The sequence below is a fragment of the Narcine bancroftii genome, chromosome 5 (genome assembly GCF_036971445.1).
Source record: "Narcine bancroftii isolate sNarBan1 chromosome 5, sNarBan1.hap1, whole genome shotgun sequence".
Taxonomy (NCBI): Eukaryota; Metazoa; Chordata; class Chondrichthyes; order Torpediniformes; family Narcinidae; genus Narcine; species Narcine bancroftii.
The window spans coordinates 186,409,880-186,434,603 of record NC_091473.1 but is presented as its reverse complement, the minus strand read 5'-3'; the positions used below and the strand labels follow the sequence as shown (position 1 = coordinate 186,434,603).

The following is a 24,724-nucleotide window of genomic DNA, read 5'->3' as shown; positions in this document are numbered from 1 at the left end:
CGCGGCCAAGGCCCCCCTGCGGTCCGACGCCACTGATTGGCGGGGAGGGGCTGGATTTCCGCTCGCCTCTTTCCCGCCCACTTCGCCCGGAGGACGAGGGCTCGGTTGAGAGCGCAGCGAAGGTAAAGGTCGGAGAGAGAGAGAGAGACACACACACAGAGACACCGAAACCGAATAAAATCGATAATTTTAGAAGAAATCCTCTCGATAACTAGTTTTCATTGACCAGATACTGAATGTCCTGAGGTAAGTTGATCGTCAAAACCTGTTTATCTTCTGATGGAATAGTCGGTGTCAGGTGAACGTCGACGTCCCCCTGAGGAAGAGACAAGGGAGACACATTTCTATCCAAACCATGAAATAAATTGTCATTTGGTTGGCAAACTAAAGATTCCCTTTATTGGAGGCACCTTCTATGTTTCTTGAAGCCTTTGGATTTAATATTCCGAGTTAGCTCTAAAATCTTATATACCCCCCCCCCCCGCCTGTTTATGTACATTAAGGTAGAATACTCTTTTATTTTAAACTGGGTTGTTTTGTCCATGAGGTGCAATTTTGTGCAAAAGCTTGTTTTATTCCCCCCCCCTTTCTAAATTGCAATTTTCTAAATGTTGTTTGTTCATTAAATGTATTAAGTTTTTTTAAAAACTTCAATTACAAATTACAATTTCTTTGGATATTTTATTTAAAATCGCTACACAGGCATAATGTGATTAGTCATTTATATATAAACCCCAACCACCCCACTCATACCCTCCCTTCCCCGCCTACAAAGAAAGAAAAAGGAGATCGTCATCTACTCCAATCACATTTAAACTTTTTGGCTGCAGGAGTAGTCGAAGTGGACCGAGAGGTCAAATTCCTAACACCAATCATTTTCAAATAAGGAGTCCAAACTTTAGAGGAAAAAAATATTTATCTCTTAAATTATGTGTAATATATTCTACAGGCTTTCATTTCATTGTGTCATCTTTCCAGACCTACACCCAATTCAGAGTTCCATGTAATAGCTGAACGCTTTTTAGAGACAGCCAGAGACAAACCCACAAATTCAATTTGGTACGTGGTCAATCTCAATCTTAAAGCTATTGACTTAATATGTCCTAATGAAAACATCAAAAGGTAAATTTACTTTTAATATCTGTTCCAAAAACAATTTAATTTGCCACCAAAAACTTTTAACCTTAGGACAGGTCCACGTCGAATGGAAAAAAAAAGTACCTACTTCTTGGTCACATCTAAAACATAGATAGCATTTTTGTCTACATTTAATTTGTTTTTTGCTTAAATTAATTGTCGTAGCTTTTAATAATACAGTCCACTAAATTTGGGCAATTGATTATAGAAAATAAGCATATTAGTGCATTTTTTCTTTAAAAAAAGAAGTACATAACTTAAGTACACAGAAGAGCTGGAGAAACTCAGCAGGTTACACAGTGTCCATAGAAAGCAAAAGGCAATTAATGCTTTATCAAATATAAGTTTGTGTTTATACTTTAAATATAATTTTTACATGACTCCTTTTAGTTTCATGTTTAAGGGGTCTTGAATTTTGCTGCCGATTAAGTACTTTAGTCGAGAAAGTCACCTGTGGTGATTGCAATAGCATCAAACAAATTTAGCAGTGGTTGATGTAGGCCCTGTCTCCTAATTATGGAGAACTCTCTGACAACATTGTGCTACAAAACCTTTGCCCCCACAGAGGGCTTTGACACCTAATTTAATGTAGAATTATAGTTTTAAAAAAAAATCCTTCACCTCAGAGGCCTGTGCCCAAGATAGTGGTGCCTGTGCTGGGCAGCATACCACGAGGAGTTGTAGACTCTAAGGCAGGGCACCAGAAACGGGGAGTACACTCCCCATTGAGAAGAGAAACATGAGAGGTAGGAAGCTAAACCAGCAAGGGGCTCAGCGGATGAAAGAGTCTGGTAGACTGCGGTTTGCTGGAGACGGGCTTGTGGCATCATAACTGGATTTGAGAGGGTGTGGAGGTGGCTCCCGAAGGGCCTCTGGCACTGAAGGCTTCCTGATTGTGTCAGAGGTTTGGACCTGGAGCTTGGGTTGCTGATGGATTGAATAGGAGTCTGTGTGGCTGCAGAGATTACAGGAGTTCGAGAGGCTAATTGCCGGTCACTCAGTGACTTTGAAGGGCCTCTCTTTTGCTTCCCTTTCTCCTATTGTTAAGGGCATCGGGCATTGTTCAAGTGGAATATTTGTTTGCCTTCTGGCAGGCAAAAGTTGAATATATCAAGTATATCATGTCGCGGTTAGTGCAACTCTGTTACAGCACCAGGGTTCTAATCTGGCCCTGTCTGTAAGGAGTTTGTACTCTCTCCTCATGTCTGCATGGGTTTCCTCTGAGTGCTCATGTTTCCTCCCACTGTTCAAAGTGTATTGGAGTTGTAGGTTAATTAAATGTAGTTGGGCGGCTTGGGCATGAAGCCAAACGGGCTTGTTACACTGCTATATGTTTAAATTCAAAGTTAATATTACATTTTTATGAATTATTGCATGATAATAAAAAGCCTTGAAAATGGGTGCAAGGGTAGGCTATTCAGCCCTTTGATCCTGCAAAAGCATGTAATAAGATAATGGCTAATCAACCTGTGTACCCTATTACTGCTTTCTCTCCACATCCCTTAAGTCACAAGGGTTACATAAACTCCCTTTTGACAATATCTAATGATTTGACCTCAACAACTTTCTGCGATCAGGTATTTCATAAGTTCACAACTTTGAGTGAAGAAATCTTTCCGCATCTCAGTTGTATATAGCTTATTCCTTATCCTAAAACCATGACCCCTTGTTCTGAACTTCCCCAATATCAGAAATATTCTTCCTAAATCAAACCTGTCTCGTCCTGTCAGAATTTTATGTTTCGTTCTTCTAAATTCCAATGAGTTTCACCCAAGTCTATCTGGTCTTTCATTATATGTCAGTCTGGCCATCCTGGGAATCAATTGGCACTTCCTCAATAGCGAGAATGTGTGGCCTCACCAAGGCTCTATAAAATTGCATTAAGATTTCCCTGCTTCTATATTCAAATTTTCTTGCTATGAAGGCCAACATGCCATTTGCCTGATAACGTCTCAGATGATTCATGCGTTTCAGACCGAATTAGATTTCTAGATTTGGACCAACTTTTTGGCCCATGTGAAGGTGAGTCATGACTGACACAATGGCTTTAATTCAGAAAGGTAATGCTCGCTTTCGCTCTGTATCTTTTTTAATATTTAGTTTACAAGTGTACAGAATAGCTTGTGCTTGGCTGTGCAATCTCCATTGTGGTTATCTACAGCATTTTTTGTCTAATATTGAATCAAGAATACTTTTCAGCTTTACAGTGCCAACGACCCAGGTTCAAACCTGCCATTGTCTGCAAGGACGGTCCCTGTCATCTGCGTGGGTTTCCTCACACCCTCCAAGAATGTGCGGAAATTAGTAGGTTATTTAGTCACATCTGTGGATTTGGGTGATGGGTGCTCGTGGGCTGAAAGGACTTGTTACCGCACTCCAAATGAAATGATAAATTACAGTAAAACCCCCTGGTATCTGCCACCTCTGGGAATCAGTAGATGGCAGATAAGTGAATTTGCTAGTTGCTTGAGATTGTGTATTGCGTGATTAATGAACTAACTGCTAGAGGGCACCCATTTTAAACTTCAGTACTTTTGTAACTATTTATTTTCTGCTTTTTTTTTTACCCCAGTTGATGGAGGCTGCTGGTTGCTTAAATTCTGGATGATGGGTTTTTACTGTATTTTAGTTGTCCAACTAACCAATGCCAGAATCTTTTGCTTAAATTACTCTTGCATTGTGGAAACTTTTCTTTAACTCCTTTGTGTAATCTCTTAGTGTTACTGATGCCTTGATCCTTTTCCTTGGGCATCTTAAACTTTCATGTAGTATAAAAGGCTGTGTAAAACTTCTAAATTGTTATTTCTTGTGGGTTTTATTTGCAAAGAGCTACCAGTAGTTGAATTATAAATTAAATTTAGCCTAACGTGGAGGTAACACTGCTCAACCTGTGGACTTCCTCCAATAGTTTTCTTTGCTAAAGTCAGAGAAGTACAGTAAAACCCCTTAGTATCTGGCATCTATGGAGTTGGTGGATGCCAGAGAAATGTATTTGCCTGTTGCTTGAGACTTGTTCTTACAATGTCTAACTAATACACCTGCATTAAGAATGGACAGTTTAAAAGACAAAAATACAATACTATACTTTGTACTGAATAAATTGAACTTGTATGAATATACAATTTTTAAAGCATTTTACTTTATCTTTAGTCACATTCTTTGAAAACATTTAACTGGGGGGGGGTGTGGCAAGATGGCGTAGAGGGAAGAAGTGCAGTTCCACCTTTCCCCAGTTAGTCTTATAAATACCCGATTTTAAAACCTGTAAAAGTGGTTAAAAATAGTATTCACATATTTTGGAATAGTGAAGGATTGAAATGGCTACAAACGTGAAGAAATCAAAAACTCAGTTACAAAAGAAATTACCCTATAAAAGTGTTGAAGAATTGAGGCCTACCTACCAAGTTGAAGCCACGGAGTTGTTGACTGGAGTTCCCAAGCCTCAAAGTACCCCTGTTCGGCTGAGTATTACACCATCGCCGATCGCGCATCCGCAAGATGGCGCCGGTTTCATGATGAGCTTGGCTGGCCCTGACTCAGGTGCGCGGGCGGATCAGCCGAGCGGGGAGAGATGCGTGAGCCTGTAATGCCTGGTGGTCTAGGGGCACACAGTGTAGCGTCGGAGGACGCACCTGCACGGTCGATGACTTCTGGGCATGGCGCGGTGCGTCACGAGTTTGAGAATTACTAGAGAAGGTGTGGGTTGTGGGGGAACTTGAAAGACAGCAGGCTGATGAGGTCGGCCCGCTGTCGATGGGTATCCAAACCTGCAGCCGCACTGGAAGAGGAACCATTGAGTCAGAAGAGGAAGAGAGCCCAGTGCTATTGGAATCAACACAGGAAGAATATATGGGGACTGGGACCAGAGAAGGTAGTCCTCAAGGGGCAGTGATGGAACCTGGACTAGAATCTGTGTTTACAATATTGGAAGGGATTGATCACCAAATGGAAAACATGTCAATGCAGATGTCTACTCAGATAAATCAAGGATTTATGGAAGTGAAAACTAAAATGAACAATATGTGTGAAGAAATGACCTCTATGAAGAAAGATATGACTGTTGTTAAAAGTGATGTTAGTAGATGTATAAAAACAGTGGACACTGTACGGGATAATTAAAAAATAAATTGAAGAAGCTTTTTTGAATGTAAGAATCAAGTGGATCGTAATAGAGAAAAAATGGAGGATTCTTTCATGGATTGGGGGATTCAGAAGAAGGAATTACTGATGAAGATTGACTCATTCGAGAATCAAGGTCGGAGAAATAATGTAAAAATAGTAGGTCTCCCAGAAGATGTGGAAGGTTCGGATCCTGTAAAGTTTTTTAAGAAATGGATTCCTGAGGTACTGGGCAATTAATTTTTTCCGGATGGTCTGGAGCTAGACTGGGCACATAGAGCATTGAGGAAAAACCGTTTCCATGTCAACCACCGCGAGCAGTTTTGATTTGTTTTTTGAAATATCAGGATAGAGAAATGATATTACGACTTGGGGTGCAGAAGGCGCGGCAAAATCAAGACTCCAACAATGGTTCAAAATAACAGTTTTTCTATGCTGATCTGAGCCAAGAAATTATTAAAAGGCACCGAGAATTTAATTCAGCTAAAGAAGTATTGTGGCGAAAGGGTTATAAATTTGCTTTTTGTTACCTGGCTGTATGGAAAGTTTTTTATGGGAATTTTCAATCTCAATTTTTTGATAATGATCAAGATGCATTAATATTTGCTAATTCGTTGCCAGATTTGTGAGGAAGAGGATGCTCGCCATTATCGTCGCCTAAAAGCAGGGTAAATGGGAATGGGAAGAATGGGAAATAAAAAGAATGGAAAGAAAGTTGAATTGACGCAAAGTCTTCTTGATATTGAGGACCTGAAACAATCAATGGGACTGGAATCATTGGTTGAATATATTTGATTAAGTACTTTGTGAAAGTCTGACGGGGTGGGGGGGGGGGGGGTGTGAATGACACTGAGACCTTATAGTCGTCTGCCACTAGTGGGTTTTACCACACCCAGATTTTTAGGGAGTTACTACTTTCTAGTAGTTTTTGGGGGTAGTTTTCTTTGACTTTTTGGAATTTTTATATAGGGGGAGGGTTTAGAATATTAAGGGAATTAGAAAGGGGAGCAATATTATAGTTGTGTGACATTTATTATTAACAAAATGTCTAATTTGAACTTTGCAACTTTTAATGTTCAGGGATTGAATAATCCCATTAAATGTAAACGGGTATTGTCTTACATAAAGAAAATGAAAGTTGATATTGCTTTTTTGCAAGAGACACATTTAACTGAAAAAGAACATTTGAAATTGAAGAGAGATTGGGTTGGTCGTGTGTTTTCTTCTTTAACTTTAAGGCAAAAGGTATAGCGATTTTAATTCATAAGAAATTACCGTTTGAATTGGAATCATTTGAAGGAAATGCAGGGAAGGTTTTGATGGTGAACTCAGACAATACAACAGAATTTGATAAGATTAAAGGGATGAGAATTGTGGATGATGAATACAAGATTAATTTATTTGCAGATGATATGTTGGTGTATTTGACAGAGCCAGAGCAGTCTCGAAATATTTGCAAAATTGTTTGTTGAAATTTGGGGAGTTATCTGGATATAAGATATACTGGGATCAGAGTGAAATATTGCCAGTTGGGGAAGGAGATTATTCAGAATATAAAAATATTATAAAAATAAAATGGTCAGATTGAATTAAATATCTAGGAATAATAGTAAATGCAGATGATCAATCTTTATATAAATTAAATTATGTTCCTTTATTAAAAAGGATTAAAATGGATTTGATTAAATGGAAAGATCTTCCATTAACGTTAATTGGTCGAGTAAATTGTATCAAAATGAATATTTTTCCTCAAATCCAATATCTATTTCAGTCGATACCATGTTTGCTTTCAAAGGGTTTTTTCAAGATTTGAATAGAGCGGTGCGAGAATTTTTATGGAAGGAAAAATTAGCACAAGTCGTTTTGCACAAACTCACATGGAAATATGCATTAGGTGGACTTCAGTTACCTCATTTTCAAAATTATTATGAGGCAGCTCAGTTGAAATTTGTTAGTAGATTGATGGATATGGACCAACCCCCCCGAGTTGGGCGAAGGTGGAAATGGCTTGTATTTCTGAAGGTGAGGTACACCAGTTTATATTTAAGTGGAATATGAACTTATTGTGGGATGTAATATGCCAGTATTAAAGCATTTGTTAAAGATATCGGTTAAAAGAAATATGGTTTTTGGATCGAAGGGTAAGTTGTCAATTCAAACCCCGTTATATCATAATCAGCTTATTCCTTTTTCAATGTTCAATAATCATTTAAAGAGATTCTAAGGGTATAAAGGTAGTTCAGGACTGTTTTGAAGAAGGCCAGTTTCTTTTAATCAATTGAGGGAGAAATTTGATATCTGTAAATTCTTTATTTGTGTATTATATGTTATCAACTCAGAGCTTTGATAAAAGATAATTATGGTAAAGAGATGAATTTACCTATGTTGACGAAATTTGAATCTTTGATTTCCTCTATATCAAAGAAAGGTTATATTTCAGATATATATCAATTGTTACAAGGAAGTATGGATAAACCGGAATGGGAGAAATCTAGGACTAAATGGGAAAGTGATTTAACTTGTATTATCCCTCAAGAGAATTGGGAAGTTATGTGTCACATTACATCACCCAGCACACACTCTATTCCCGCTGCTACCATCGGTAAAGAGGTATAGGTGCCACAAGACAAAGAACCACTAGGTTCAGGAACATCCACTACCCCTCCACCATCAGACTCCTCAGCAACAAACTCAATAAGGGACTCACTTAAGGATTCATACTTTTGCATTTCATTGATTTTTTTCTTCTCTCTGTATTGCAGTTTCTTTACATTTCTTTATTTGTTTGTGTCTGTCTAGTACAGTATGAACTGCTAAATTCCTCCAGCAATTATTTGTTTGCTCAATATTTTGGCATCTGCAGCTTTTGTGTTTAAAATTAGACATACATGTATCTTGGTCCACGAGCCTGTCCCGCGCAATTACACCCAAATGACCTACAATCTCGGTACATTTTGAAGAGAGGCAGGAAATCAGAGCACCCGAAGAAAACAAACACAGACATGAGCAGAATGTACAAACTCCTTACGGAGAGTGCCAGATTCGAACCCCAGTCGTTAGTGCTGAAGCAGTGTTGTGTTAACTGCTTTTTTTTCTACTCTTGGAAATGAGAATATACTCTCAAGTTGTTGTATGCTTAGAATTTTCAAGAACACTAGATGAAAGGTGATGTGGTTGCAGTAAAACAAACTAGTTAAATGGCCCATAATTTCTGCAGTGGAATTATCCTTCCTATGAAATGAAAATGCATGTGATATTTGGAAGGTTTCTGGTTTATTTAGGTGAAGTAAAGTCTTAATTTGATCTACTTGCATCCTCAACCTGGATGAAAGACATTTTTACTTAGTTTTTGCCAAAGAATGTCTGGCCTCATTTTGGTTTAGGAGTGGCAGTTTCGATCTTTGCCATTTAATTTGGTGATAAAAGTACTGTTGCTCAATAGTTTTGTCCTCCTCTATCTAAACTTTATAAATCCACAGATGACTCAAGCTTGTTCATTTTGTTGAGGTAATTATTCAAAGCTACATTTAAAGATATGTTAAAGTGGCAATGTGCCAAAACTTGCACTCTATCTGTTTTGCTGCTGCTTCAGGTCATGATCATAAATGTTAGGTAGAAGTTTGCATCAATGGCATTATGGAGAGACCCTTTTGTTGCAAAGCATCATTAATGCTTTAGAATGCTGGAGTTTATTTTATAATAAATGTGTATATTAGGAACTGAATTATTATGAACCAAAATTATGGTACTGATGAACCAAAATATACATTGAAATGGCTAACCTTTGCAGTTGGTGGTGTCAAGGTGAAAATATACTATTTTCACTTTGTCTATCATTTGTGACTGAGAAGTTCACTCAGTTGAACCAGTAAATGCATCTTTGGATTCGTAAATTCTTATGGCACAAGGGCCATTTAGCCCATCAAGTTATGCCAGGCAAGTCATCTTGTCTGTGTAAGCATTATTGCTTTGTCATTTAAAAGGTTCCACGTTCAAGTGCCATTCTGACACTCCAAGGAGAACATCTCCAGTCTAATCTCAGAGCTGAAATCCTACATCCATGGAACCATTCTAGTCACTTGATTTTATAGGCTCTCTTGGGACTGTTACATCCATAAATATATTGATAATACTAGCAGGGAGTTTTGTAAAAAATGAACATTATGTTCCCACTTTTATAATTGATGGCTCTATCTTATGAACCATCCAAAAAATTATGTACATGTACTCTTCGACTCTCTTGCAGTCAGAGTTCAAGCTTATTGTCAGAGTACATACATGATATCGTGTACAACCCTGAGATTCTTTTTCTGTAGGCCAGGCAGTATTTCTAATGAACTGTAAACTGTACTTAAAAAAAAAAAACCTCTAAATAAACTGTGCAAATGCATATATATAAAAATACAGTAATAAATAATGAGCAAAATATGAGTCTCTGAATGAATCTATTGCTCAGGAATCTAATAGATGAGGATTAGTGTGAGAAACAGAAGTACCTTCACAGATTTCGCTCGAGACAAAAATTGAGAACAAAGAACTTTTATTGTACAACAGTGCAAAGTTGGGTGCTTCCCCTTACCCTGGGAATACACACACATACTGGGTCTCACCCAACTTTTATACAGTTCATTTCAGTGTAGAGATACCCCCCCCCTTAACATTCTTCTGCCTCCTGGATTAGTTTGGCATTTGGTAATTTTGTCTGCCTACGTGCAGTTTTGTAAACTTGGAAGACCATGGGGTATCCTGTCTGGGTCCCATCATGTCATTGTCCTTATTCATGAATCTGCTTTTGTCCTTATTCACACATCTCAACCCCCAGGACTTACTAATTCTATATGCAGAACTTGCTAGTTCTTTATCATTATAAGACCTTTCTTCTATTGTACTTGCGTAACCCTTTCTCACATTCTTATCAGAATTCATCCCTATTCAGCACTTACTTAACTTCCTCTAGTCTAGTCTATTATTCTTTATTTTATTCATACTAACTTTACTTCCTATAATCTATTATCTCTCACAATCCCCACTTTTTCTTTAGCTACGCTTAGTAATTCTCAACTGGAAACTTGGTCTCTTTCCCAGCGAGTCAGTAAACGAACTGTAATCTCAGCATCATCAGACGGAGTTTGGGAAACATACATCCTTTGGGTTGTAGGGATCTGACGAAGGGTCCGTTGAATTAAACACTGCACACAAGTCATTAGGCAGGGAAGTTTCATGATGGCTAAAGTAATGAGTCCAACTGCTATAAGGGCTGTGAGTATCCACCTCCAGACATCAGTAAAAAGTTCAACCGCCTGACCATTGTGACCGTTGTCATCAATCGATCTTCCACAAACGCTGCCCTCAGCAGCCAACAAGTAATCGAGAGCCAGGCGGTTTTGATAAGCTGTAGCTCGTATCTGTCGTTGTTCTTCAGCCAATAAATCCAAGGCCATCGCTGTCTGTTTGGTGAGAATCTTCAAAACTGCCTGGACTCTGGTTAAACGGTTTAAATGCCAAACAGCTGTGGTAGTCTGGAGCAGCCTGAGCGTTTACAACTCGAATCGCCCTTATAGTGATTGCCTTTAGCCTTGCCTTTAGCCTTCCGAATGCATTCGTGACCCAAAGGATGATTTACAAGATGCCAATTTGGGGGGGGGGGTTTATTGTTACCTCACCTGTGAGTAGCAGCTTGTCTGCGAGTATTAGCATATATACCCCCTTATACCCCCTTTAATATCTGTAGAGGCCAGGACGCCAACCCAATCCACTCCCCTAGGGCAGGTCTGTTTCCCTGGTCCATGTTGGGATCCTAAATTAAACCATACTAAATAAGGTACCCCACAATGAATAGACTCTATACCTGTGCCCTGTCTGCATTCTAAAGGTAAACTTGTCCATTCCTCAAAGTAATTATCACCTCTGCTGCCCCTATTCCAGGAGGACTTAATACATTGTGTACAATTGGGTGGTTTCCCAAAAATTGGGAACCAGCAGAAAAACAATACAGCAAATAATAAAAATAACACTACAGCGCTTTTTCCCGGCGTAGCGTAACTTTCAGACCAGAAGGACGCGAGACTGCACGCCAGGTGGAGGGTGTATTATCAATGTCTTTAGTTCGTGGATTAGTTTGTTTAATGCGTTGTATGTGAGTCCACCCCTTTTCTTTTGTTCGCACTGCAGTGTCTGTAATCAGAAGTACACAATAAGGGCCGTCCCATATCGGTTTTAGTTTATGGTCTTGCCACGCTTTTACATATACCCAATCACCAGGTTTAACAGAATGAATAGGATAGTCCAGGGGTGGGTTTTGAGCTAATAAACCCTTCTGTCTTAAGTCATTCAGAGAAGTAGAAAGTCCCCGTGCATCTTGGTGCCTCACAGTTCGGCGGGCAGCAACCTCCTTTGAAGAAGACCGCAGAGCACACCTCACTGACAAAAGGCAAAGGAGGAAAAAGCCAACACCCAACCCCAACCAACCAATTTTCCCCTGCAACCGCTGCAACCGTGTCTGCCTGTCCCGCATCGGACTTGTCAGCCACAAACGAGCCTGCAGCTGACGTGGAGATTTACCCCCTCCATAAATCTTCGTCCGCGAAGCCAAGCCAAAGAAGAAGACTGGTCATTAGCCTCAGGGGTAGGGGTATCAGTGTGGAATCCCATGTAAGGAAGACCAAGCTTCATTTCATATGGTGAGACAGCAAGGTCCTTACAAGGAGCTGTGCGAGTCCTAATTAAAGCTAAGGGTAAGCATTTAATCCAGGAGAGGCCAGTTTCCTCATGAAGTCAAGTGAGTTGATCTTTCAGGGTCTGATTCATCCGCCCAACACGGCCTGAACTCTGGGGGTGCCATGGGGTATGTAACTGCCAAATCTATTCCCAGAATTTTATACACACCCTGGAGTACCTGAGAGGTAAAATGTGTATTTCGATCCGAGTCAATGGTTTGAATAATGCCATAATGCGGAATAACAGTCTCTAGTAATATCCGGATAATGGTGCTAGCACGATCATTAGGGGTCGGGAAAGCCTCAACCCATCAAGTAAAATGATCCACCCTCACCAGGAGGTATTTATAAACCCCTATCTTCGGTAATTCCGTAAAGTCAATCTGTAGTCGTTGAAATGGGCGTACGGCTATATCGCGACCGCCAGGCATTACCTGGCGCATGGCTTTCTTATTCACTCGCTGACAGATTGGGCACCCCCGAGTATTTTGCTTGGCTATGGTGTATATTCCCGAGCAATTAGAGGACCGTACAAAAGCATCAACAAGTGCCTGTGTTCCCCAATGTGTCTGCTGGTGGAGCTGATCAATAATCTGACGAGCCAAGGCTTTGTTCAGTACTCGGCGTCCCTCTGCCATCCACCACAACCCATCGGCAGTTTGACACATTCCCTAGTCTTTCATATAAACCTCCTCTTCCCGTGAAAAGATGGGAGTATTTTGAAACTCATGTGGGGTGGGGAGTAACAGCTGCATGTCTATTTTTTTCTGAGTGCAGCCTGTTTGCCAGCTTCATCTGCCCGTCCGTTCCCCTGTGCTTCAGGACTGTCAGTAAGTTGATGGCCCCGTACATGAACTACAGCTATCTCCTCAGGTAACATAAGAGCATCTAAGGATTGAACAATTAAGTTTTCATGGATCAACTTTTGTCCTTTCCCAGTTATTATTCCCCGCTCTTTCCAAATCTTTCCAAAGGTGTGCACTACACCAAAAGCATACTTTGATTCGGAATAGATTGTGCCCACCTTTCCCTCTAAACCCTGGAGAGCTCTGCAGAGGGCATATAATTCACAGGATTGTGCCGACCAATGACTGGGAAGACGACCGGCTTCAATCACAACTCCTTCATTCCCATCCACTATACTATACCCGCTATAACGAATGCCGTCAATGCAGCGGGAAGATCCATCAATAAACCATCTTTCACCCTCCCGTAAAGGTTCATCACTTAAATCATCTCTAATTTTTGTCTGTAAATCTATCACTTCTAAACATACATGCTCTAAATCATTGGGGACAGTATCAGAATCTGGAGAAACCAAGAAGGTGGCTGGATTCTGTTCTTGTTCATAATCAGGGTCAAATCATCCCTATCCATGAGAATCGCTTCATACTTTAAAATTCTAGAATCAGTAAGCCACCTTCCGGCACGTTGTAAGAGAATGGTGCGGACTGTGTGAGGGGTGTGAACTATCATCGGGGCACCAAACGTAATCTTTCGTCCTTCTTTGACTAAAATAGCAGTGGCTGCAATTGCTTACACACATTTTGGCCAACCACGACAAACGGGATCTAAAATTTTTGACAGAAAGGCAACTGGTTGTCTAAAGCCTGCCCTCTCTTGCGTTAATATTCCCATGGCCACACCATCTTTCGCATTGGTATATAGATCAAATGGCTTATTTAGGTCGGGTAAAGCCAAAACTGGGGCACTAATAAGACACTTTCACCAAGGTAAAATCTTTAATCTCCTCCTCTGTCCAGACAACAGTTTCGGCCCCTAGAGTCGCAAGTTTATCATAAAAAAAATTTGACCAGGCTAGAATAATTCTCAATCCAAATTCTACAGTATCCCACTAACCAAGGAATTTACTAAGTTCTCGAGCACTCTTTGGAGGCGGGATCTGCAGAATATCGTGTGTTCTCTCTGGACTTATCTTCCTAATTCCTTGACTAACCAGATGACCCAAGTATTTAACTTCAGATTGAACAAATTGTAACTTTGATTCACTCACTCTAAGACCCTTATTCCCTAGAAAATTCAGAAATTCAACAGTGTATTGTTGAACTACATCATACGTTTTGCCCGTGATTAATAAATCATCAACATATTGTATTAATTGACAATTCTCTCTCCAAGGGGCCTCATCTCGTACCTGTTCTAAAACTTGGCCAAACAAATTTGATGATTCTGTAAAACCCTGGGGAAGGATCGTCCACCGGTATTGATTTTTCCGTCCTGTAAAAGGATTCTCCCACTCAAATGCAAACATGTCCCTACTGTCTATTGCCAATGGACAGGTCCAGAAGGCATCTTTGAGGTCAATTACACTAAACCATTTACTATGGGGATCAATTTTACCCACTTGTATCCTTACATTCTTTAGTATAGGGACCATAAAATCTCTTCCTCCCACTCCCGAAACCAGCACTGTCCCTTCTGTTTTAACACCCTCAGGCTGTTGTAAAATGCTAGACCGGGCTGCCCCAGAATCTACTAGAAAAATCATCTCATCACCGTGGGGTCCTATGCTTAAATTTACTAATGGTTCCCCGTGCAGCCCCACAGTGTGTATTGACTGAGAACCGTAACCCCCCCATTCATAATCTGCCTCCATCAACGCATGAGATCGTGTCTCCCTGGCTCGCATTGGGCATTTCCTCTTAAAGTGTCCCTCCTTTTTTACAATAATAGCAAACTAATGCTCCTGTTTCCCAATTTCTACCAGGGTCTCCACGGGGTCCTGGGGATGGTCGTCGTCCCCGGAATTCTCCTCTACCCCTGCCTCTGCTCTGGCTTCTACTTCCCCACTCCTGGCGCTCCTCCCAACGTCCAGGAGCTGGCACACAGTTCCTAACATTTCCCTGCTGTCCCTCTACAACTTCCTTGACTGCCTGCATCCAAATCTTAGCCTTTCCTTTCTGTTTATCTTCAGACCTCTGGACGTATGCCCTTTGTGCGATCTGTAAAAGGTGTGTTATTCCCTGTTCATACCAATTCTCTGTCTTTTGTAATTTCTTCCTGATATCTGGGGCTGAATTAGTAACAAAGCCTGTCAATACTAACTGTTCACCTGCTGGGGATCCTATATCCAACCCCCCATACTGCTGTATGGCCACACGTAATCTATTCAGAAATGCGGAGGGGGTCTCCTCGGGTCCTTGGGGAACCTCAAATGCCTTCTTAAAGTTCTGTCCTTTTGGAACAGACTCCTTCATTCCTTTAATTAGATTAACCCTGTACTCATCCATTCGCGTGTGACCATCATTCGTAGTCTTATCCCAATTTTGGTTCGCCAGGGGAAATTTAGCTTCTCCAGGTATCGCCTCTGATTCACCTTGGTGTTTCCTATCCCAGACTCTAATCCCTGCCTGGCAGATCATTCCACGCTCATCCAAAGTAAACAGAGTCAAATGATTCACTGAGCCAACAGGCTGCTCTGGTCTCTACTTTGGCCAATATACTGAACTCCCTTTTATCGGATTCTTAACCCATTCCTGATAGCAATACCTGACCATGGTCTGTTTACCCTTTCCACGGGTTTTCCCCTCACCCCAATCAGATAACATTAATCCTAACGGACTATGTTTAGGTATCTGATCCTCCCGTCCTTCTCCAGGACTGTTTCCCTTGCTACTTACTCCTCCCATTACTAGCAGGTAAATAAATTCCTCTTATCTGGATCCATTAGCTATTCCTAGCGCACTTCCTTAACGTCCTCCCGTCTTTTGTTCTCAATGCCTCCTCTCGGATATCACTCGCTTCGTCCACTGACCAGTCACCCTTCGTCTGGGAGTCCAGCTGAATCAGTCGGGGTGCACCTACCCCCGTCGTTGGGCACTCTGTCAGTGGAGGGAGTGCGATCCCGGACGAGTCCCCAATTGTGAGAAACAGAAGTACCTTCACAGATTTCGCTCGAGACAAAAATTGAGAACAAAGAACATTTATTGTACAACAGTGCAAAGTTGAGTGCTTCCCCTTACCCTGGGAATACACACACATACTGGGTCTCACCCAACTTTTATACAGTTCATTTCAGTGTAGAGATACCCCCCTTAACATTCTTCTGTCTCCTGGATTGGTTTGGCATTTGGTAATTCTGTCTGCCTAGGTGCAGTTTTGTAAACTTGGAAGACCATGGGGTATCCTGTCTGGGTCCCATCATGTCATTGTCCTTATTCATGAATCTGCCTTTGTCCTTATTCACACATCTCAACCCCCAGGACTTACTAATTCTATATGCAGAACCTGCTAGTTCTTTCTATCACTATAAGACCTTTCTTCTATTGTACTTGCGTAACCCTTCCTCACGCTCTTATCAGAATTCATTATTCAGCACTTACTTAACTTCCTCTAGTCTAGTCTATTATTCTTTATTTTATTCATACTAACTTTACTTCCTATAATCTATTATCTCTCACAGGTAGCAACTGTTCCTGAATTTGGTGGTTCAGGTCTTGAGGCACCTATACCTCCTTCCTGATGGCAGTTTCGAGAAGAGGTTTTCTGGGTTAGGATGATGTGGATACTTGATTGATGCTGCTCTCCCAACAGCAGCGTTCTAAGTAGATTTTCTCGATGGTGGGGAGAGTTTTGCCTGTGATGTACTGGGCTGAGTCCATTATTCTTTGCAGGATTTTTTGCTCTGAGGTATTGGTGCCTCTAAACCAGGCCATGATGCAGCTGGTCAGCATATTTACCACTACATATCTACAGAGGTTTGTCAAGGTTTCCGATGACATACCAAACCTTAGCAAACTCCTGACGAAGAAGAGGCGCTGATGTGCCCTCTTCACTATGGGCCCAGGACGACGTCCTCAGAGATAATGATCCCCAGAAATTTAAAGTTGCTGACCCTCTGCAATTCTGATTCTCCCAATAATTAGTGAATTGTATACTTCTGGTTATCCTTCCTAAAAGTCTTCAATCGGTCTTGATGGTATTGAGTGCAAAGCTGTTGTTAGTACACCATTCAGCCAAGTTTTCAATCTCCCTCCTGTATGCTGACTCAGTTACTTTAGAACAGTGGAAACATGTGTGAGATCATTTAATGAAAAAAAAAGTTTTGGGACTGTAATTGGAAGCTTTTTGGTTGGTCCGAGCTGAGGTGCTGGCAAACCTCCATACTTTCTCAAGTGCAAATTGGAATACAACTTGATAAGGCACATAAGAGCCCAGTTTAACACCATGAGGATTGATGACATTGTTTTAGGTCTGGAATTGTGGAAGAGCTTTGTGGTTTTGTATGACAATCTGATAGTATTGATTTTCACATTTAGACTAATTTCAACAAAAAAAAATACAGATGCCATGATAGGATTTTAAACTTGCATATCTGCATTGCTCGTCTGGTAGTTAAACTTCAACACCACCTTAATTGTGTCCAGTAATTTACCTGTTAATGTAAAATGTTCCTTGTGATGGAAATGTTGTGTCATTTTTTTTATATCGACGTGGTTAGTGAAACAATTAGTGTGGCACTTTTACAGCGCCAGAGATCTGGATTTTAATCTGGCGTTGTCAATAGGTAGTTTATTCATTTGTCCCATGCCTTCATGGGTTTCCTCCACATTTCAAAAATGTACAGGGTTTGTTGGTTATTTGGTGTATTTGGGCTCGTGGGCCAGAAGGGCCTGTTATCATGGGCTCGTGGGCCAGAGGGGCCTGTTATTATGGGCTCGTGGGCCAGAAGGGCCTGTTATCATGGGCTCGTGGGCCAGAGGGGCCTGTTATTATGGGCTCGTGGGCCAGAAGGGCCTGTTATCATGGGATCGTGGGCCCGAGGGGCCTGTTATTATGGGCTCGTGGGCTAGAGGGGCCTGTTATCATGGGCTCGAGGGCCAGAAGGGCCTGTTATCATGGGCTCGTGGGCCAGAAGGGCCTGTTAACATGGGCTCGTGGGCCAGAAGGGCCTGTTATCATGGGCTCGTGGGCCAGAAGGGCCTGTTATCATGGGCTCGTGGGCCAGAAGGGCCTGTTATCATGGGCTCGTGGGCCAGAAGGGCCTGTTATCATGGGCTCGTGGGCCAGAAGGGCCTGTTATCATGGGCTCGTGGGCCAGAAGGGCCTGTTATCATGGGCTCGTGGGCCAGAAGGGCCTGTTATCATGGGCTCGTGGGCCAGAAGGGCCTGTTATCATGGGCTCGTGGGCCAGAAGGGCCTGTTATCATGGGCTCGTGGGCCAGAAGGGCCTGTTATCATGGGCTCGTGGGCCAGAAGGGCCTGTTATCATGGGCTCGAGGGCCAGAAGGGCCTGTTATCATGGGCTCGTGGGCCAGAAGGCCCTGTTATCATGGGCTCGTGGGCCAGAAGGCCCTGTTATCATGGGCTCGTGGGCCAGAAGGCCCTGTTATCATGGGCTCGTGGGCCAGAAGGCCCTGTTATCATGGGCTCGTGGGCCAGAAGGGCCTGTTATCATGGGCTCGTGGGCCAGAAGGGCCTGTTATCATGGGCTCGTGGGCCAGAAGGGCCTGTTATCATGGGCTCGTAGGCCAGAAGGGCCTGTTATCATGCTGCATCTCTAAACTAAATTAAATGATTTAAAAATCACTAACAGGAACCAGTGGAAATCTGGACACACGATTCATAGTACGGCTATGTTTCATGCCGTTCTCCAGCTGTCTTTTCTATTTCCAATTAAATCTAAATCACTGCTGCTGGGTTCCTTCCCTTTTATGAGTTAATCCTGGGTCCCTTTGATTCTAATTTGATTAGAGGAGAGAGCATTGAGATACCTCAAGACCTGAACCATCAAATTCAGGAACAGTTGCTACCCCTCAACTATTAGATTCCTGAGCAATAGATTCATTCAGAGACTCATATTTTGCTCATTATTTATTACTGTATTTTTATATATGTATGCATTTGCACAGTTTATTTAGAGTTTTTTTTTGAAGTACAGTTTACAGTTACCGGTAATTAGAAATACTGCCTGGCCTACAGAAAAAGAATCTCAGGGTTGTACGTGATATCATGTATGTACTCTGACAATAAGCTTGAACTCTGACTGCACGAGAGTCGAAGAGTACATGTACATAATTTTTTGGATGGTTCATAAGATAGAGCCATCAATTATAAAAGTGGGAACATAATCATTTTTTACAAAACTCCCTGCTAGTATTATCATTATATTTATGGATGTAACAGTCCCAAGAGAGCCTATAAAATCAAGTGACTAGAATGGTTCCATGGATGTAGGATTTCTGCTCCGAGATTAGACTGGAGATGTTCTCCTTGGAGTGTCAGAATGGCACTTGAACGTGGAACCTTTTAAATGACAAAGCAATAATGCTTACACAGACAAGATGACTTGCCTGGCATAACTTGATGGGCTAAATGGCCCCTGTGCCATAAGAATTTACGAATCCAAAGATGCATTTACTGGCTCAACTGAGTGAACTTCTCAGTCACAAATGAATGCAGCTTCCTTAGCACAACCAACATTAGAACGTACGTGTTTTCAAATGGCCTGTTTGTGCTGTCACTGTTGGTTGAAGCCATTGAGTTACCCCAGGGTAGAAGTACTGAAGAAGCAGCCCCACAGCGCAGCAATAAGGAAAACAATTGAATTATATATAAGCATGTTCAGATATTTCAGATTTATTGTCAGAGTGCATGCATTGTATGCAACACTGAGATTCTATTTCCTATTTAGTGCAAAAAAATCTGTACTCGACAGACACATAAACAAATAAAGAAATGTAAACAAACTGCAATACAGAGAGAAAAAAAATCAATGAAGTGCAAAAGTAAGAGTCCTTAAGTGAGTCCCTTATTGAGTTTGTTGCTGAGGAGTCTGATGGTGAAGGAGTAGCAGATGTTCCTGAACCTGGTAGTTCTTGTCTTGTGCCACCTATACCTCTTTACTGATGGTAGCAGCGGGAATAGAACGTGTACTGGATGATGTAATGTGATTTACATGCATGGTCTAGCAAACTGACATAGACCCATGCCACCACCTCAGTCAAACCTTTCAAACTTGAGACAAATAATATTCACGGCCTTCGTACAGTGTTTGTATGCTACTGGAGCACGATTTCCAGAGGCTGAAGGAAAGAAAAACTATGATTTGGGAAGGACCTGTAGATTGAATGGCCTTGGAGAACACTAGCCATTGTTATCAAGTTAGTGATTTTCTTAGTGATCTAGTGGGTCCATTAAGATAGTAAAAACACAGAAATGCTGGATGAACTCAGCAGGACTTGCAGCATTCATAGGAGGAAAAGATATATAACTGATGTTTTGGGCTTGAGCCCTTCAAGGTATGAGTAAAAAGCAGGAGTACAGAGCAACAGACAAAATGTGTTAATTGGATATGGATAGGAGGACAGGAGAGAAGAAAGGTGAGAATTGATTGGGGGAGGGAGTTGGCTCTGTGAATGCAGAGGAGAAAGGAGATGGGGAAAAGGAAGAGAGAGAGAGAACAGCTAGAGGAATAGATGTGGAATGGAAGTGTACTAATGGAAATTGGAGAAGTTGACGTTAATGTCATCTGGTTGGAATATGAGGTGTTCCTACAATTTTCGGGTTGTCTGCTTCAAGTTTCTCTGATGTTGAGGTGACCACAATGGGAACACCGGATGCAGATTCACAAGTGAAGTCTTGCTTCATTTGGAAAGACTGTTTGGAGCATCCAATCACTCTTCACCACCTTCTCCAATCCGAAGGCCTCAAAGCCCTTCATTTCTTTCTGGACAACAGACCCAACTAGTCCCTCTCCAACATTATCACCCTCCAGCTAGCCAAATATCCTCCCTCCCTCAATAACTTCTCCTTTGACATCCTACTCGCTCCAAGTCAAAGGGGTAGTCATGGGTACGCACATGGGCCCCAGCTTTGCCTGCCTTTTTAAAAGTTGGCATGTGGAGCAATACATGCTGCAAGTCTACACGGGCAAGGCTCCCTTAACTCTTCTTCTGCTACATTGATGCCTACATTGGTGTTGCTTCATGAACCCATGATGAGCTTGTCGACTTTATCCCCTTTGCTCTCAAATTTTACCTTGACCACAAGTTTACTTAGTTAATCTCTTGCAGCAATGTTCTCTTTCGCTGTTTCCATCTCAGGAGGCAAATTCTCGACAGACATTTTCTTCAAACCCACCCGAGTTCCATAGCTACCTCGACTACAGCTCTTCATACCATGTCCCCATGTAAAGATTCCATTCCTTTCTCTCAGTTCCTCAATTTTCATTGCATCCGCTTCTAGGACAAGGTCTTTTAAGCCAGATCATCAGCGATATCCTTCTCCTTTAACCCTCTAGATTCTGATAGTTCCAGTTTTCAGGGACTGCCAACATGCTCATAAACTCCATGTCCCCTTTTTCTCGGATTGGCTTTTTACTCAACCACCAGCTGGTTTGTACTGGTGTTCATACTGTAGTTTACCCATGGACCCATTCTGGAACAGATATTATGGAAGGTTAAAAATAGCTCGTCCAAAGGGTTAAACAACGTGGCTTCCCCTCTACCATCATTAACTCGGCCATCACCCACATATCCTCTATTACCTGCACCCTCTCCACCCCCATGCACAACAAAGACAAGATTCCCCATGTCACCTCCAACCCAATAGCCTCCACATCCAAAATATTGTCCTCCGCTATTTCTACTACCTACTAGGAGATCCCACCACCAGACTCTTCTTCCTTTCTCCCCCTCTGCCTTTTGCAGGGACTGTTCCCTCCGTGACTTCCTCATCTACTCCTCCCTTCCCGCCAATCATCCCCTTGGCACTACCCTTGTGATTGCAGGAGGTACTGCACTTGTGCCCCCATCTCCTCCCTCACCACCACTCATATAGCCTTATTGCTACTGCTGTTTACAAAAGTAGAAAATGAGATTAATCTCCATAGATTTCACCTTAATTTCTAACAGCAATTCTCTTGTATATTATTTGAAAACAATTGCAAAGTTTCCATGAGTGGAGAATGCACTTTACTATTACATTCAATGCCCATGAGTAACTTCAGTGAAATTTAGTAGCTTTTTTAATCTGCTGAAGGAAAGTAGAGAATGAGAAATTTAATTAAAAATTGAGTTTGTTCACTTCCAGAAAATAATTTTTCAATGCTTTCAATGCTTCTCTAAATTTGTTGTGCAAGGAATACTTCCGCTTAACTTGTGCATGTTGTCATTAATTAAAAAAAATATTATTTAGATTTTAAATGTTAATTTTTAAAAAATTTAGAGATACACCACAGTAATGGGCCCTACAGGCCCTATAAGCCCTATGTTGCCCAATACACCATGTGACCAATTAGCCTACCACCTCCATAAGACTTTGGAATGTGGGTGGAAACTGCAGCACCTGGAGTAAAACCCACACAGACCCAGCCGCTGTCATCGCTTTGTGCTAAACACCGCGCCAAGCATATCGTGTTGATTCCAAATAATTTTTGCTTTAAAAATTAAATGAAGTTATTCAGTTTTTTTGGATAAAGCAGCAGAATAGAATTCTGGGCTAAAAAATTAAAGCTAAGATCTTAAAAGTGTTGATTTGCAGGAAGTGTATAATTCTTACCTTTCTGCAAGATGGAGCAAAATCTTTTAGTTCTGTCTTTTCCAGTAGATATTAAGGGCTATCTTACTTAATTGCTCAAAATTGACATACGATATGTTGGAACATAGCCTTGCTGCATTTTCAAACTTGAGTGGAAAATGTTTGTCACTGGTAGGAGATAGAAAAATGTAAGCAGTGGGCATCGTGAGAAGGATTATGTTTTAGTATTAAAGTTCTCTTTTCTCCCTGTCATTATCAATGGTCCAAGAAGTTCTAGAATTCTTTAGATCTATTTTGACAGACATCTAATTTTGAATGCTGAAGAGCCTAGCAGTATGAACTAATTAATTTATTTCATTTATAAAGAGTCTATAGGAATCAACTCTGGCACAGGTAGTGGTAGTCTGGAACTTTTTTACTGCCTTCCCGATATCCATCAGGGGAGGAAGACTAAGAACAAATGTTCATTTATTGATATTTAGCCAAGTGTGTGTTTGAACAAAACTGTGACAGATTACACTGTACAAATTTTTTCCCAAAAGGTTTGTTTCCTGAAAAAAAAATTAGGGATTATGATAGACAGCTTCAAGCTGAACCAAGATAATTTCAGATTTGCTGCATCACATCGGAAGTTGGAGAAAAAGGTGAAATGAACTTTTATTGAATGTAGCATATTTAATCGCATTATGATACTGACACATTGTGTTCAACTGATCTAAAAACGTTTTGCTGCTGATTTTTGTTTGTACTCAGCATCTGATGCCTCTTTGGTCAGTGTCAAACAATAGTCGGCCGTTCCAGTTGTCCTGATGCTGCTTTTCTATGGCCATAAAGCTTTCATCCTGTTCAACACTGCACTAAAGTTCAGAAGGGAAGTCCCAAATGTGAAAGGAGAAAATGATTTTTCAATGAGGTGCTGCACTTCATGGTTTTGGACGCTTGAAGCAGGTCATCAATCAGCTGGATATAGTTGGTGCTCTATAGTTGCCAAGAAAATTCTCAACAACATCTTTAAATGCCTTCTGTGCTATTTTCTCTGACCACAATAGCACCTGCACTGAGTGCATGGCCAGGCATGCTTGAACTAACCAAATCAGTTTGCTTTGTGGGCAATACGCTAGTAAAATATGACAAGAAATCACAAAAATCAGTCATATCTTTAAAAAAAAATGTATGTGTTGGGAAAATTTGAAGGTGATTTTTGTGATCAGCAGCGCAAAGCCCATAAAATACATCCAAAAGTTTTCTGGAAGCTAAACCTTCTTTATCCAGCTTTCTGATTTTCCATGGTATTTGCTGTGGTTCTGGAGATGTTGAAAACTTCCTAAAACATTTTGAGTGCAGGGAGGGGGTTATTTATTCCATGATGACTATGTTGGCTGCTTTGAGATTTTCCACTTTTGTCTTCACTCTAAAATATCCATCCAATTGTGCTACTTGCTTCTACTTGCATCATGTAAAGTTCAAATACATGGAAGATTATTTTGAATTGGGGTTGTCAATATATATTTTATAAATTTAGACAGGCTCTTTCGGCCCATGAGCCCGTGCCGTCCAATTACACCCAGTTAACCTACAATTCTGGTACATTTTGAGTGGTGGGAGGAAACCAAAGCACCCAGAGGAACCCACACAGACACGGGGAGCGAACACAAACTCCTTATAGACAGCGTGAGATTCGAACTCCAGTCCCAATCACTGGCACTGTAAAGGCATTGCACTAATTACTACGCCAACCGTGCTGCCCCTAATAATGGGTTTGTAATTCAAAGCTACTTCAATGTCAATTGGGTTGGTAATGTCATTAACTACTTCTAAGAATTAGTTTCACAGCACATTTCTTTCATGCTGGTTAGTATATTGTCTCTAAAAATATTCCCCTCCTTGATAAACCGGTGGGGAGTGTGGCTTTTTTTCATTCTAGGAGGAAAACCGTTAATATTTGGGCTGTTCTTGTATATAATCGGACTTGTGACCTACTGCAAGAGAGATGCAGAACAATTCTTAATTTGAAGCAACAAGTATCACAAACAGGAATTGAATAAATTATTGGAAAAGAACAACAAGCAGATATTGGAACCATGTGTAGTACTCAAAGTACAAGGCCAGAAGCAGTTAATTTTTAATTGAACTGTGTGTTAGTCCAAAGCTTGTACTCTTTTTTCACACCTGAGAAACTCTTTCCCTCTGGGTACATCCATTTTCCTTTCTCAGGTTAATGGATTCCTTCATGTTTTAGTTAATACTTGTAA

General features: G+C 41.1%; 1 protein-coding gene across 6 annotated transcripts in view; it reads left to right on the top strand.

Annotated features, from left to right (window-relative positions):
• Positions 1 to 86: 86 nt before the first annotated feature.
• The window catches only part of LOC138764356 (cingulin-like), a 149,169-nt gene continuing 124,531 nt past the window's right edge, over positions 87 to 24,724 (top strand). For 3 of the 6 annotated variants that reach the window (XM_069940176.1, XM_069940173.1, XM_069940174.1), the window contains exons 1-2: positions 87 to 246; positions 3,337 to 3,441. The gene's annotated coding sequence lies outside the window, so the exon portion shown is untranslated. The remainder of the gene's footprint in view (positions 247 to 3,336; positions 3,442 to 24,724) is intronic. The other 3 variants (XM_069940177.1, XM_069940172.1, XM_069940178.1) reach the window with 1 other exon arrangement.